Here is a 15,427-nt window from a genome sequence, read left to right on the forward strand (position 1 = left end):
GTCACCCTTGACTCCACCCGACCCATTACCAGGAGCACAAAACTCCCCTGGAGTGCTCTGGGCCGTGAGTCAGTCCTGTACAGTACCCAGAAAACAGGGTAAAAGGTGTGGCAGGCTGATATTTGGAAATATCGAGAACATCATCCCACCCTGCCCCGGACGCAGATGGCAGCAAGGAGGTCTCCAGGGCAGGGGCTGTTCCGGAAGAAATGAGAGAGGCAAAAGGAGCTAGGTCTTGAACCTGGAGTTTCAAAGCTGAGGTCCTTGCCTCGGGAACCACAGTAAGCTTGCAAGAGCGTTTTCCTCACAGCTACTCCATCCCACTCTCCTGGCCGGACCAGAGGGCACCACAGAGCTCAGGGAAGAGACAGGCCTGCTGCCTGGGTGAGGGGGTGGGGGTGCCACCCTCTCGGAACACCCTGCATGTATTTACATGTAACGCAGATGTGGTCACGCAGACAAGTACATGTCTCTTGCCTGCGCAGAGAAGGCCTGAGGCAGCCCCCTCCCCCAAGTTTCCCACAGAAGTGGCTGCGAGAGGGTTCTGGGGCGAGAAGATGCTGGGAGTCTGCATGATACAAGGACAAAGGAGGCGGGATGGACCGCGGGCCTTCTTGGTGAATGCTGGCAGCTGTGGCCACCAAGCGGGGTGGACAGCAAGCAGCATGGACAGACACCTGCGACTAATGGCCAGTGGGGACAAAGACCATCGTTCTAGCAGCCAGCGGAGCAAATGAGTGACCAAGGTCAGAAGCCCTCTCCTACTGATGGCACTACTTGGAACCCTGGGGAGAAAGGGAAACTGAGGCAATCCTGAATCCTTTAAGCACATGTTTCCACAGCATGCAGCATGAAAAACTGAGATGGGAATTAATGTTAGTTATGGAAAACAAAAACGCCCACACATCTGACTGCAAGGTTTCTATCTGTTACAAAAGTATCCCACCCCAGGAACCCCACCACGTCATTGCCCGAGGGAACAAAGGGTGGACAGATCTTCCTATGGCCTTTAAGGGGACCCATGGAGACGTTCGTAGAATTTTGAAACCTTGCTATCAAACCTTGCTTTTTTTTTTTTTTAAGAATTCTTTTTTTTTTTTTTTTTTAACATTTATTTTTGAGAGACAGAGCATGAGCAGAGGAGGAGGAGAGAGAGAGAGAGCGGGGGAGACCCAGCATCCAAAGCAGGCTCCAGGCTGTCAGCACAGAGCCCGATGCGGGGCTTGAACTCACGAACCCTGAGATCCTGACCTGAGCCGAAGCCGGACGCTTAACCGACTGAGCCACCCAGGCGCCCCAAGCCTTGCTTTCATTAAGCCCTTCCTGGGTGCCAGCCACCCTGCTACACGCCGTACGTGTTATTTTTGAGCGAGGTGGGAAATCGTTCCCATTCTGCAGGTGAGATAACCGTGGCACAGAGGCATGGAATGAAAGAGCCAGGCTGCACTGGGCTGATTTCCCACAGGACGCTTTAAGTCGTGGCAGCTGCAGCAGTGGGCTCCTCCCCTAACCTGGAAAACGGCTCTGGGGCTTTAAGCCCGAAGGTGTCGCTGGGAGATGGGAGGACTGGGAGGGACGAGGTAAATTAAAGCGCAGGTCCCGGCAGGGAACTCAGGCAGGAGCGGGGCGGCCCCTGGTGGACGTGACGAGGATGGCAGCTGGGTGGCGGAGACCGCGCCCAGGGCCCTGAATGGGAGTGGGGGTAGGGAGAGGACGGGGAGGCGCTGAGACAGGCCACGCGCTGGTCGCTGTGTGGGGTCTGGACATCAGTGGCTCTAGGGAGGGGCATTCTGTGCGGACAGAGAGGAGGGAGGAAACCCACCTTCACTAAGGGCTGACCACATGCGCAGAGACACGGGGCGCACGCAGACCAAAAGAAAACCAAGGTTATGACCTGAAGAGCAAAGCTGAATTCAACTCAGAGAATTACATGGGACGAAACAGATCTCTTTCGAATGCTGAGGGGAGCAAAGGCAACATACCAGAAAAACGTGTCCATCAATAAGTGAACGCCACCCCACGGGATGGGAGAAAATATTTGCAAATCACGTGTCGGGTACGCGACTTGGATTCATCATATACGCAAAAATCTCTTAGGACGCCAACACTGAAAAGCCAACCCGATTTACAAATGGGCAAAGGATTTGAGTAGACAGGTCTCCAAAAAAAGGCATACAACGGCCAAGAACAAGAAACAATGCGCAGGGTCATCAGTGATTAGGGAAATGCAAAACCACGAAGAGATACAGCATTTCACAGCCACTAGGATGACCAAAATGAAAAAAGACGGGTATTACCAGGTACGAGCGAGGATGTGGGTAAATCGGACCCTTTTGCGTCGTTAAGGGCCACGTGGCAGGACTCCATTTAAAAGAAATGTCCGGCACAGGCACATCCGTGGAGACAGAACGTAGGTTCGCGGTTGCCAGGGGCTGGGGGAAGGGGTGATGAGGGGTGACTGTTGCCGGATTTCTTTTCGTGGCGAGGAAAATGTTCGGAAGTAAGATAGCGGCGATGGTTGCACAAGCTTGGGAATGGACTAGAAACCCGTGAATGGTACGCTGTGAAGTGGGCCAGTTTTACAGTGTGTGAGTTTTATTTTAAGATGTTTAAAAGGGGGGGGCGCCTGGGTGGCGCAGTCGGTTAAGCGTCCGACTTCAGCCAGGTCACGATCTCACAGTCCGTGAGTTCGAGCCCCGCGTCAGGCTCTGGGCTGACGGCTCGGAGCCTGGAGCCTGTTTCCGATTCTGTGTCTCCCTCTCTCTCTGCCCCTCCCCCGTTCATGCTCTGTCTCTCTCTGTCCCAAAAATAAAAATAAACGTTGAAAAAAAAAAAAAATTTAAAAAAAAAAAAAAAAAAAAGATGTTTAAAAGGGGCGCCTGGGTGGCTCAGTCGGTTAAGCCGCCGACTTCAGCTCAGGTCACGATCTCGCGGTCTGTGAGTTCGAGCCCCGTATCGGGCTCTGGGCTGATGGCTCAGAGCCTGGAGCCTGCTTCCGATTCTGTGTCTCCCTCTCTCTCTGCCCCTCCCCCGTTCATGCTCTGTCTCTCTCTGTCTCAAAAATAAATTTAAAAAAAACGTTAAAAAAAATTTAAGATGTTTAAAAAACATATACAAAGCAGAAACTGTAGAAAACGCAGGGAAAAGGAGACAAACGGAAGCGTCTCTCAGTCCTGAACAGATCCGATATTTGGAAGAGGAAGAAAATAATCATCCTTCTTGGAAGTTGTATGTTGCAAACAATGAATACATCTTTACAAGGGCCACCCACCCACTCCTTTTTTTTTTATAAGCTTATTTATTTATGGTTTAGTAATCTCTACACCCAACGTGGGGCTTGAACTCACGACCCTGAGATCAAGAGTTGCCCTCTCTTCTGACCGAGCCAGTCAGTGCCCTTCATCCACTCTTTATTCAACGGACTGATATTGAGCACCAACTGTGTGTGATATCATTCAAAGCCCTGGGGACACAGTTGTGGGGGGATTTGGGGGGGGTGTCTCCGCCCTGGTGTCACGTTCTACAGGTAATGTAATATTTATGAACATTTATGAAAATTGACTTAGGCTGCAAAGAAAATCTCAATAAATTCCCAAAGAAACAGTACAGACCGGCCCTATATTTCATCACCACAATTGAACACATTAGGAATCCATAATCAAAGTAGAAATAAAATCGTCCGACCGCTTAGAAACTTTAATGCTCTCTCATCAACAACCTTCTGTGCAGAGAGGATGTTAAGACCCCATTGCGGAGCGCTTGAAAAACAAGTTAATATCGAAAACGCACACATACCTATCTCTGGGAGGAGCGTTTCTCCAAGTATACCACTCAAGTCGGAGCCCAAAGCGGGGGGGGGGACTCCTGGTGATCACTGCTCTTACTTCACATTTTCCTGGAAGGAACGATCAATACAGTTCTACAAGAGAACAAAATAAGAAATGCCACTGCCCATAAACCGCATCGAATTGGCAACGACTGGAGAGGTGAATTCCCATCGCCACGGAGCCCGCAGTGAGGCGGGCCCTGTCATGCCTCTTCGCTGGGGGCACAGATGCGTGCGAGGGCGCCCCGGCTTCGGCTCAGCGGTGTCCCACTTCTGGAAAGTGTCCTGTGGAAACACACAAGTGCTCCGGTGGGCCCCTTGCAAGGGACCGAAAACAACTCGGCATCGTTGACAAATGAGCTTAAAGATCCCACAGCCACACTCTTTCTTGGAATACTCTGAGAGCCAAGAAGAGAAGCAGGTCTGTAAATCTATGGTTTCTCCAGTGGGGGGCGATCTTGCCCCCGGGGGGCATTCGGTAACACCTAGAAACCTGTATTATTATTGTTCAGTGGAGAGTGTGGTACTGGCATCTTGGTGGGCGGAGGCCAGGGATGCTGTCCATCCTGTGGTGCACAGGACTGCCCCCAACGAGTCCTGACCCAACCCTGAACACCAATAGTGCCACACTTGAGAAACCCGGGTATAAAGTAACAGGGACAAGCCCCCGCAAGGAATTGTTCAATTTTTTTCCAGCATTCAGAACCGCATTTATACCATGACCCTATATTTTTTCTATGTTTACGCTGGTAGGCACATGGAGAAAATAGTGGAAAATGCTTCCCAAACTGCTCATTCGTTCATAATTCCTTTCTTTATTCAATAAACATTGGGCACCCCAGGGTCCCGGACACCGGTCCGTCCTACGGGCTGGGCACACCTCAGGGCCCCTGCCTTCGTGGGAACCCTGGGGATTCTTGGGAGGTGCCCTGGAGAACGGAATTTTCTACTTTCCAAGCTTTTGAGGTTTTGACTTTTCTCTTTTTTAACCAGGAACTTTATGTTACTTTGTAAATAAAAAACAACAAATACCGTAGCAGCCAACAAGCACACAGATGCAGAGGAAAGTCAGGCAGGGGGAGTCCCACGGTTCAAAGCAGCAGGTGGGCTGGACAGGTGCCAGGACCCTCCCCACCCCCAGCTCTTCCGGCTGCCTGCCTGAACCTCCTGGGGTGAGGGAGACACCCACAGTCCAGGGCAAATGAAGCCGGGACAAGGCCACGGGGAGAAGCCCGCAGATGGCCTCACACGCTCTTACCCGCTTCAACATTGTCCTGTGGCGACACCGTGATAGGCAATCCCGCCACCCCAATGAGTAACGCTCTCAGATTGGCCCTTGTTCCCTTCATCCTAAATTCAAGTCCTCTTGTCCTGCAACAGCCCCGGGACTCTTCTACCCACCCTCGTGGTTGGGAGCGCTATACAAGGTGGTTAACAGCCCCGCATGTATGTATGCTACAAAGTCAGCACCTTTCTCTAGGGAGCCTTCTCGCAGCTTCTAAGACCAAAGAAAACATTTATGGCCACAGTGATGTCCCTTCTGCCCAAGGAGACAAAACTGAACAGCTGAGGGAAGGTGCGGCCTGGGGGTGCAGGGTCTTTGGTATCTCAATACCTTCCTCAAAGCCATTAAAAGTCTTTTTTCTTTTTTTTTTCAAAGTAAGATACACAAATAACTTAAAAAATCATCATAATAAAACAGCTTGTGGGGCGCCTAGGTGGCTCAGTCGGTTAAGCATCCGACTCTGGCTCAGGTCGTGATCTCGCAGTTTTCGTGGGTTCGAGACCCACGTCAGGCTCTGGGCTGACAGCTCAGAGCTTGGAGCCGGCTTCAGATTCTGTGTCTCCCTGTCTCTCTGCCCCTTCACCACTCATGCTCTGTCTCTCTCTCAAAAATAAACATTAAAAAAATTTTTTAATTAAAAAAAAAAAAAAAAAACAGCTTGCAAAGGAGGACCCTGACCTCAGGGAACCAGAATCTTTTACAATGGTCAGTAGGCTTGCCTGACCCAGAAGGAGTCATTATCTTTGTTACACTGACAGTAAAGAAACCTGCCCTTAGCTCTGGAGAGAGACACTATCTCTAACTTCCGAGATTGTTCACTCCAGAAATGTCCTTGAAAAAGTCCAGACAAAGACAGCCAATGCCTATGCTGTGCTAACTTCAGGCCAGAGGCGCGTGAAGAATTCTCTCTCAACAATGAAAAAGGCCATTTGGCTAAATGATAAAGCCAAAACAACAGAAGAATGCAAATGTGGCAGGGCATAAAGCTCCCACGCTCTGGGCCATTCTCCACTTGCCCTAACAACCCAGGGCTGGGTACCAGACGGTTAGGCTGCCTCTATACCCCGGAGCCCAGTGAAACGTTCATTCAGACCAGCCAGTCCTAAACCTGCTTAGCCATTCTTCCCATTGAAATAAAGGTTCTTGTCTACACTCCCTCTGCCTCCTGACCGACCTGGTGATTTTCTGTGTGGCCCCAGGTGGCACACCATGTCCCCTTCCTCTTGGGAACTGTGAGTAACACTACCTTCCCAGTGCTAGTGGTCTCCTGATCTCTTGGCCTCATCATCCCTCAGTAATAGTAACATCTACATTCCAACATGGCATCTCTTATATCTGATAGGCAAAAGCTTGACAACAGTCTGTTCGTGAGGCCATGGGGAGCCAAGCACTCTTGTATGTGGCTGGAGGGAACGGGAAATGGTTAAGCATTAATGGAGAGAAGTTTGGTCATGTCAAACAAAACCATGTATGCATTTACTTTGTGACCCACCAATGCTACTTCTAGGAATCTACCCAGAATATAAACCTTCAACAATAAAAAAATACATAGGCAGATTACTAACTATGGCATTATCTGTAATTACAAAATTTTGGAAATATGCTGAATACCTGTATGTAGGCAATTAATTGAATCGACTACAGAATGCCCATACAGGTAGTGGGGAGGCGATCTCTAGGAACTGATATAAAACGATTTCCAGGGGCATCTGGCTGCCTCAGTCAGTAGAGCATGAGACTCTCGATCTCAGAGTTATAAGTTCGAGACTCATGTTGGGTGTAGAGATTAGTTGAGAATAAAATCTTTAAAAATAAATTAAATACATGGGGCGCCTGGGTGGCTCAGTCGGTTAAGCGGCCGACTTCGGCTCAGGCCATGATCTCGCAGTCCATGAGTTCTAGCCCCGCATCGGGCTCTGTGCTGACAGCTCAGAGCCTGGAGCCTGCTTCAGATTCTGTGTCTCCCTCTCTCTGACCCTCCCCTGTTCATGCTCTGTCTCTCCCTGTCTCAAAAATAAATAAACGTTTAAAAAAAATTAAATAAATAAATAAATAAAAATAAATTAAATACATACATACATACAATAAAATAACTTCCAGATGGATTGTTTAGTGAATAAAAAGCAAGGTAGAAAAGAATATATGTACTACTCTTTCTGTAAGAAAAGAAGAAATAACAAGAAAATAAACATCCACCTGGTTAATTCTGCAAAAAGAAATCTAGAAATGATGGCTCAAAAACTACAGAGATAGGGAGCACCTGGTGGGTTAGCCAGTTGAGCGTCAGTTTCCTGATTTCAGCTCAGGTCATGATCTCACAGTTTGTGGAATCGAGCCCCACGTTAGGCTCGGTGCTGACAGCATGGAGCCTGCTTGAGATTCTCTTCTCTCTCCGCCTCTCCCCCCTCACGCATGTGCTTTCTCTCTAAATAAATAAATAAACTTAAAAAGAAAAAACTACGGGTATTCATTTCCCACAGGAAATAGATGAGAACCAAATGGAAGGGGCAGAAATGCCAAATGATATTTCTCTAAATATACATTTTTGTACAGTTTTGATTCTTAGAACCACACCATGTTTCATATGCTTAAAAAAGTATCGACAAGGTTCGGGAAGAACTCTAAAGCACAATCACAAACAACAAACCTGTGGTTTCTTTTTATTTTTTTATTTTTTTATTATTTTTTTTAACGTTTATTTATTTTTGAGACAGAGATAGAGCATGAATGGGGGAGGGTCAGAGAGAGAGGGAGACACAGAATCTGAAACAGGCTCCAGGCTCTGAGCCATCAGCACAGAGCCCGATGCGGGGCTGGAACTCACAGACCGTGAGATCATGACCTGAGCTGAAGTGGGACGCTCAACCGACTGAGCCACCCAGGCGCCCCGGAACCTGTGGTTTCAAACGAGCAGCACTGGAACTATTTTCTGTGGATTGTAGGATTAGTAGATGAGTAAATACATTAAAGGGGTTAGGAGCCTGATTTCCCACTGTTGAGGGAGAGAGTTGTAATATGGGACTGAAGAAAGCCAGGGAGAGCCCGATGTTGGGGGTTGATGGAAGTCCGTGCATATGTGTGTATATGCAAGTGTGTATGTGTGGTTCCAGTTCTGTCCACTGAAAGGGTCCCGATGCATTCTTCTTGGCATCTCTGTAGGAATGAGTACACCTCTTCCCCCCACTAGAAGGAATCTGGCTTCTTGGAGCAGCGACGGATTCCAGGGCTGGGGTGGGGAGGCACAAGTTGAGCCCAGAACATCTTGATGTGCCAGAAATTAAGAAAGTGCTCATAAAATGATGGAGATATGTCACAGAATATGGGAAGTACATACTGTATAAATTTGGGATCATTTGAACATCAAAATAGGGACCCCTGGCCAGCTGGGTCGGTAGAGTGTGTGACTCTTGATCTCAGGGTCATGAGTTTGAGCCCCACATTGGTTGTCAAGATTAAATACATAAAATCTTTGGGGCGCCTGGATGACTCAGTTGGTTAAGCCACCGACTCCAGCTCAGGTCATGATCTCTCGGTCTGCGAGTTCGAGCCCCACGTCGGGCTCTGCGCTGACAGCTAGGAGCCTGGAGCCTGTTTCGGACTGTCTCCCTCTCTCCCTGCCCCTCCCCCACTCATGTTCTGTCTCTCGCACTCCCAAAAATAAATAAACATAAAACACTTTTTTAAATAAATAAATACATAAAATGTTTTAAAGCAGAAACCATAAAAATTTAAAAAAATTTTTAAATGATGATAGTAATGGATCATAACCCACCATATAAAGTAAGAACCCATGAGTCCATATTGCTGACGGATGAAGGAATGAGAAGGAAATCTCTTCCTTACAGTAGAATACCAAATATTTATATAATATCTGGTATATTATTCTTTAAAGAATAATGGAATTCAAGAGTCACCATTTTGCAATTATTATGCGTCACAATTGCTTCAAGCCAAAGTCTTCAATGAATTCTAAATACTAAGGGGTGAAGATCTGAAAACTCAGGTTTCACAGTATCTCCCCATAAAATACACACTAATTACAAAGGGAGGAAAACAAAGCCTGCAGAGGAAAACCTGGCAGACGCCTCCTCTCCCAAGTAATTGAAGTCACGGTCCCCTCAAATGGGGCGAACCAACACGTGCCCCCTGGTGTGGACGCACTAAGAGAGACAGGACAGAACTTCTCCAGCATTGCTGCCAAAGGGCTTAATTTGAATCGAATCATGAGGAAACGTCAGACAAAGCCAACTGAGGGAAGAATGACAAAATTGTTGGCTTGGATCCTTCAAAAATGTCAATGTCATGAAAAACAAAGGCTGAAGAACTAGTCCGGATTAAAGAAATTTGAGACTTGACTGTTAAATGCGGTGCATGATCCTGAATTGAATCCTGCACCAGGAAGAAGAAAAAAAAAAAAGCAAAAAAGGACATTGTGGGTCAATTGATAAAATTTGAGTATGGACCAAGGTTTAAGTAATGACATTATATCGATGTTAGATTTCCTGAGTTTGACCCTTGTATCCTGCCATGGAAGAGAATAGCCTTCATATTAGGAAAGACACCCTGATGTCTTTGGGCAGAAAGGAACATGAGGTCTACAACTTACTCTCACATGGTTGAGGGGGGGAAATGTGTATATACACACATACATATATATACATATTTAGAAAAAATTTAAAGCAAATGTGGCAAAATGTGAACCATGGGTAAAGGGTATAAATTCTTGCAACTTTTATGTAAGTTTGAAACTATGTAAAAATAAAAAGCTACGCCCCCCCACACAAAAAACACATAAATACATTAAAAATATTTTTAATATGAAATTTATTGTCCAATTAGTTTCCATACAACACCCAGTGTGCATCCCAAAATGTGCCCTCCTCAATACCCATCACCCACCCTCCCTTCCCTCCCACCCCCCCATCAACCCTGTTTGTTCTCAGTTTTTAAGAGTCTCTTATGCTTTGGCTCTCTCCCTCTGTAACCTCTTTTTTTTTTTTTCTTCCCCCCCCCCCATGGACTTCTGTTAAGTTTCTCAGGATCCACATAAGAGTGAAAACATATGGTATCTGTCTTTCTCTGTATGACTTAACTTCACTTAGCATCACACTCTCCAGTTCCATCCACGTTGCTACAAAAGGCCATATTTCATTCTTTCTCATTGCCACATAGTATTCCATTGTGTATATAAACCACAATTTCTTTAACCATTCGTCAGTTGATGGACATTTAGGCTCTTTCCATAATTTGGCTATTGTTGAAAGTGCTGCTATAAACATTGGGGTACAAGTGCCCCTTAAATACATTTTTTTTTAACGTTTATTTATTTTTGAGACAGAGAGAGACAAAGCATGAACGGGGGAGGGTCAGGGAGAGGGAGACACAGAATCTGAAACAGACTCCAGGCTCTGAGCTGTCAGCACAGAGCCCGACGCGGGGCTCGAACTCACGGACCGTGAGATCATGACCTGAGCCGAAGTCGGCCGCTTAACCGACTGAACCACCCAGGCGCCCCTAAAGCTAAGGCATAAATAAAAGGGGCCACGGAGTGCCCGGCATGATGAATGAAAAAGACCCACACCAAGGCCTGTGCGACTCCCTCCCCACCAGGCACTTTGCCTTCTTCCTAGCTAATGGCCCCGATTTTGAGCAACATTAGACGGTTGAAACCAGAGCATGCAATATTCTGATTGAAAACAAGTTAAATACATTAAAAGGGACCCAAAAAGAGAGCTCCGAAAATGAGAAGAAAAAGCGAGCCTTGTTGCGTGAATATGTGAATGAAGGGATCCGTGAATGGGGAGCGCGTGAGTGAATGGACAGAGTCATGAATGGAAATGGATGGAGGTTCCCCCTCAGCCCAAGCCTTTTTATCTCCAGCCCCTCCTCATCTCTAGGCCCCCCGCCCACTCAGGTGACCGAGGCGAAGAATGGCTCTTTTTATGGTTGACCACACCCTGGTGGCCAGACTGGCCAAAGTGCATTCTCTTCCCCATTCTTAGGCTGCTTCCTTCTCTGCGGGAGCCCCACCTTCCTCCATTCCTGGCAGAAAGGGCACCACCGCATGCCGAGGGGAGGCAGCGTCGGGCTGGCGACCCGGTGGCCTGGAGCTGGCCCCAGCCCTGTGCCCGGCAGCCCAGGCGACCATCAGTGAGCACTTCCTCGGGTCTCCATTACCCTCATCTGCTCCTTAAGCAGTTTGACCAAATCGGCAGTTCTCAACTGGGGCCACACATTAAAATCAGCTGGGGACCTCTTAAATATTCCAGGGCCCAGATGGCACCCCAGACCAACGATGTTGGACCCTTCAGAGGGTGGGACCCAGGCACCCACTGTTTTTAAGGCTTCCTGGGTGATGAGAACCTGTGAGCTATGATCTCCTTGGCTTCCTCTGGCCTTCTGATGCCCTGTCCCTGGAGAGTTAAATGAAATGTGAGAGTCGTCCCCGGACCCGTGGGCTCCTATCCTCAGCACCCCTTTGAGGCAGCAGCCCTTTCTGGGACTTGGCCTAGCCCCACCCACCCTTCATCGAACGTCCTGCTCCAGTCCTTGCCTCCTCCAGTTTAATGTTTGAAATCAAGGGATCTGGGATCATGGTCGACGGCAGAGTCTCCCAGTTGTGGGCTGGGGTCTTCCCGCTTTCTTGAGTGTCCCATTGGGGTTTGGGCCATGATTGGTCTCCCTCCCTCACAGGATGGGAGGCGAAATGGGGGAGGGAACGGGGAGGACGAGAAGCCTGTTCGAATCAAGAACCTAAGTGTTTGGCTTTTCTTACCCCTGATGTAGTAGCTGCTAACCTTTTCCAGAGAGGAAAGGCTAACGCTGCCTGGGTCTGGCTGGGGGCTGGGGGCCGAGCCTTCCAGGGGCGCATTCCCTTGGGCGAGCACTATTAGCCTACGGGTGTTACCCGATGGACACAGCCTGAGGGAGGAGGGAGCCTCGAACTTCACTCACATCATTCCGTGCAAGTCTTACGACACCGCTGAGTCTTACTCGGCCCGTCTATAACATGGCAACCCCCTGCCCCATTTCACCAGGCCGGCGACACAACACGCTTGTTGCCCTGCAGACGGACGCACTGGGGCTTTTGGAGGTGCTTATGTGGTTGCGAGCTCGTGCACACATGCCAGAGGGGACAGTGATCTGATGAATCGTGGCCAAATGTCCTGATCGTGGGACACGAAGAAGCCGGCAGGTGAGTCTAGAAGACTTGTTTCCCATGGAGTCCTCAGGGATCTGGGAGGGGCCGGTGGCCCTCGCCAGCTCTGCCACTGGTGAAGCCGGGAGCGAAGGAAGCAGACCAAGGGTCCTTGCAGGGGGAGGCAAGCTTCCATAGCTGTGACGAAGGGTAATAGCATCCAGCAATCGCTGGCGCTCACTTCTTCCTTGGTCCTTGCAACTTCTCGAAGGCAGAGATTACGAATCCCATTTTCCAGGGCAGAAAACTGAAGTTCGGAGAGGTGAAGTAACTTGTCTCATGAGCCACTGCTGCTGCGTCAGAGGAAATCTTCAGACCCAAATCTGCGTGCCTTCGAAGGGCATGCTTTCTGACCTCCTCGAGAGACCCGGTCCAGGGTCTCTTAATCAGACAGGCTCGCCAGCGCTGAGGGGTTCCCGAGAGAGGGGCTGGCTCCGTGGCTCAGAGTGCAGGGCAAAGACAAGACTACAGATCCCGCTGTCCTGGGGGAGGTTGGGAGGCCCTGGGCCGTGTGGAAAGAATACTTTTTCAGTCCAAAGCAAGGCTGGCTTCTTGGGCCTGTGATCCCAGCAGCCGTGCAGGGCCCCACGCTTGGGATACAATGCTCTGTGGTCACTGGCTTGACATTTGAAATAATTTTATCTTGCAGTCCGTCTGGTAAGTGAAGTCAGCTGAGACAGTGGAGCATGTGCTGGGGGGTTAGGAGCTCGGAGCCTTGGCTCCCGGGGGTGCGAGGTCCCACTCCTTCCCCCCACCCCCCCCCCCCCCCCACCGCATAACCTCCACCAGAGTCCTGGTTCTGTTGTCACCTTCGGCCCCTGGCAGGGATTCCAGCAAGAGTTGGGAGTTGAGGCAGACAAGGCAAGGGCATGTTCTGAGGGCCACAGGCAGGCAAGAGACGGGAACCTCTCGCCCACCCCCATCCAGGTACAGATGCATGCAGGCGGGGGGTCGCAATTGCTTGGGGGTCGCCCATCTGGTAGGGGGTGCCGCTTTGGGGAAGCCGTTTTGCGGATCTTCCATTCGCTCTGGGCTCCGCTGATGGAGCTGGCCCTGTTCACATCCGGGTCCTGCCATTTCCTCATGGAGCAAACTGAAGCAAGTTACCTCACCCGTCGGCCTCAGATGTCTCGTCTGAAAATGGGAATGATGTCAACACCCCACAGGATTCTTTTGAGGACAGTGAGTCTTGTTTCCCACCCCCCCCTCCCCACCAAAATGCAAATCTGATTAGGACAGCCTTGGGCTGAGAACTATCTAATGGCTGGGTGTTGTTCTAGAACAAAAACCAAAATCTTTCACCTAGACCAGTGCTGTCCAGTAAAAATATGATGTAAACCACGCATGTAATTAGAAATTTCCTAGCAGCCACATTTAAAAAAGACAGGTGAAATTAATTTTAATAATTTACTTCACTCAGCATATCAAAATTATCATTTCAACGTCGAACCAATACTGAAAAGTAAATATTTCACTGTTCCTGTCTTTGAAGTTGTATTTTAGTTTTTTAATGTTTATGTATTTATTTTTGAGAGAGAGAGAGAGAGAGAGAGAGAGAGAGAGAGAACAGGGGAGGGGCAGAGAGAGGAGACAGAGAATCCCAAGCAGGCTCCAAAGCTGTCAGTGCAGAGCCCAATGCGGGGCTCGAGCTCACCAACTGTGGTGAGATTGTGACCTGAGTGGAAGCCAAGAGTCAGATGCTTAACTGACTGAGCCACCCAGGCGCCCCTATTTTATGTATTTTTATGAAATAAGCATATCTCGTTTCACAGGACTCACGGCTCCCGAGCTGGACGGCACAGGCTCCCCCAACGTCCAGGCTCCCCCAACCTGGCCACTGCCCCCAACGAGCTCTGCCCGGTGGCCATGTTGGATTGCCCATCTTTCCTCAAAAGCACCACTCCATCCACACAGGTTCCTTCTGCTGTTCCCAGCCCTGGAAGGCCCTTCTTCCCTCTGGATCTGGTTAAGCCTACTCACCCCTCAGATGTCAGCTCGAAGGCCTTGCCTTCAGGGAGACCTTCCTTGACCCCTTTCCGTGCTTCCGTGCTGTGTAGCTGGCCCTCACGACTGACATTTCACCCTTTACCTGAGGTCACCCGATTTACCTCTCCCTCTCTCGCCCTCTCCTGCTCATCTGTAAACTCTACGGCAGAGACCACTCCGGGGTTCTGTGGCGGTGGTTCTAATCATCTCCCCAGGGTGGGGCACCGTGCGTGGTGCAGACTCTCCACGTGCAGGATGGACACCGTTAAGAATGGGAAAGGCCTTGGCACCTGGAAAGGAACATTCATTCCTTCCCCTTCCCTCTGGTTGAGAAAATGCCGGAGAAAGGGACTCTTCTAGCTGTAGAGCTCTGCTGGAGAACCGGGGACACGAAGCTCTCAGTGCCGAAAATATTTAAGTAGGAGCTCGAGTTGAGCACCCAGATTGTCTTTCTTCCCCAGATTACATACCACTTAAAAATAGCGTCTCGGCGCCTCTTCATGATTTGGGCCGTGATTAAGGAAAATTGCTCTTCAAGTCTCAACATAATTACTGCCCTTCTCAGGACTTGGCTTCTCGGTCGAGGAGGAGGCGGTGGAACTGCGGAGCAGGAAGTGGAGAGGGGGCATCATTGTCCCCGTTCAACTGGCGGATCTGGCAGAGCACCAAACACGGAGGTGCTGCTGTTCAATGCTTTCTAAATTCTTTCCCAGGTGAATAGCAACAAGGCGCCAGTCCACAGTTGCCAACTGACCCAGGTGATGCCACACCTGAGGACGCCTGTCTAGGTGAGGACTCAGCCCCTAGACCATGCTGCAAAGCCAAACTCCATTTGGGTCCTTCCACCTTCAGTCAACTACTCCTTCTTAAGGACAGCTAAGTTTGGAGACTCAACACCACAGTCTCCAAAAAAGACGGCGGTAGAACTACCTCAGGGCCTGTCACCCTGAAGTCCTGGGGAGGGGGGTACAGTAGGAGTCACACAGGATGATTTGCACCTCGGCACAACGGCTTCTGAAGGATACAGAACCCCAGGGCTAAACATTTCCTTCAAGCTTTCCAAATAACCAGCAGGTTCCAACACCCACCGTGGATTGCTCAAGGGTGACACATTTAAATATTCGTTGCATAT

At 49.3% G+C, this 15,427-nt stretch overlaps 1 long non-coding RNA gene across 1 annotated transcript; it reads left to right on the top strand.

Annotated features, from left to right (window-relative positions):
- The first annotated feature begins 1,854 nt into the window (after positions 1–1,854).
- LOC122233749 lies at positions 1,855–15,312 on the top strand. Its single transcript, XR_006211441.1, has 3 exons — positions 1,855–2,588; positions 12,149–12,306; positions 15,009–15,312. It is a non-coding gene; the product is annotated as an uncharacterized LOC122233749 (long non-coding RNA).
- The last annotated feature ends 115 nt before the right edge of the window (positions 15,313–15,427 follow it).

The sequence above is a fragment of the Panthera tigris genome, chromosome E1 (genome assembly GCF_018350195.1).
Source record: "Panthera tigris isolate Pti1 chromosome E1, P.tigris_Pti1_mat1.1, whole genome shotgun sequence".
Classification (NCBI taxonomy): Eukaryota; Metazoa; Chordata; class Mammalia; order Carnivora; family Felidae; genus Panthera; species Panthera tigris.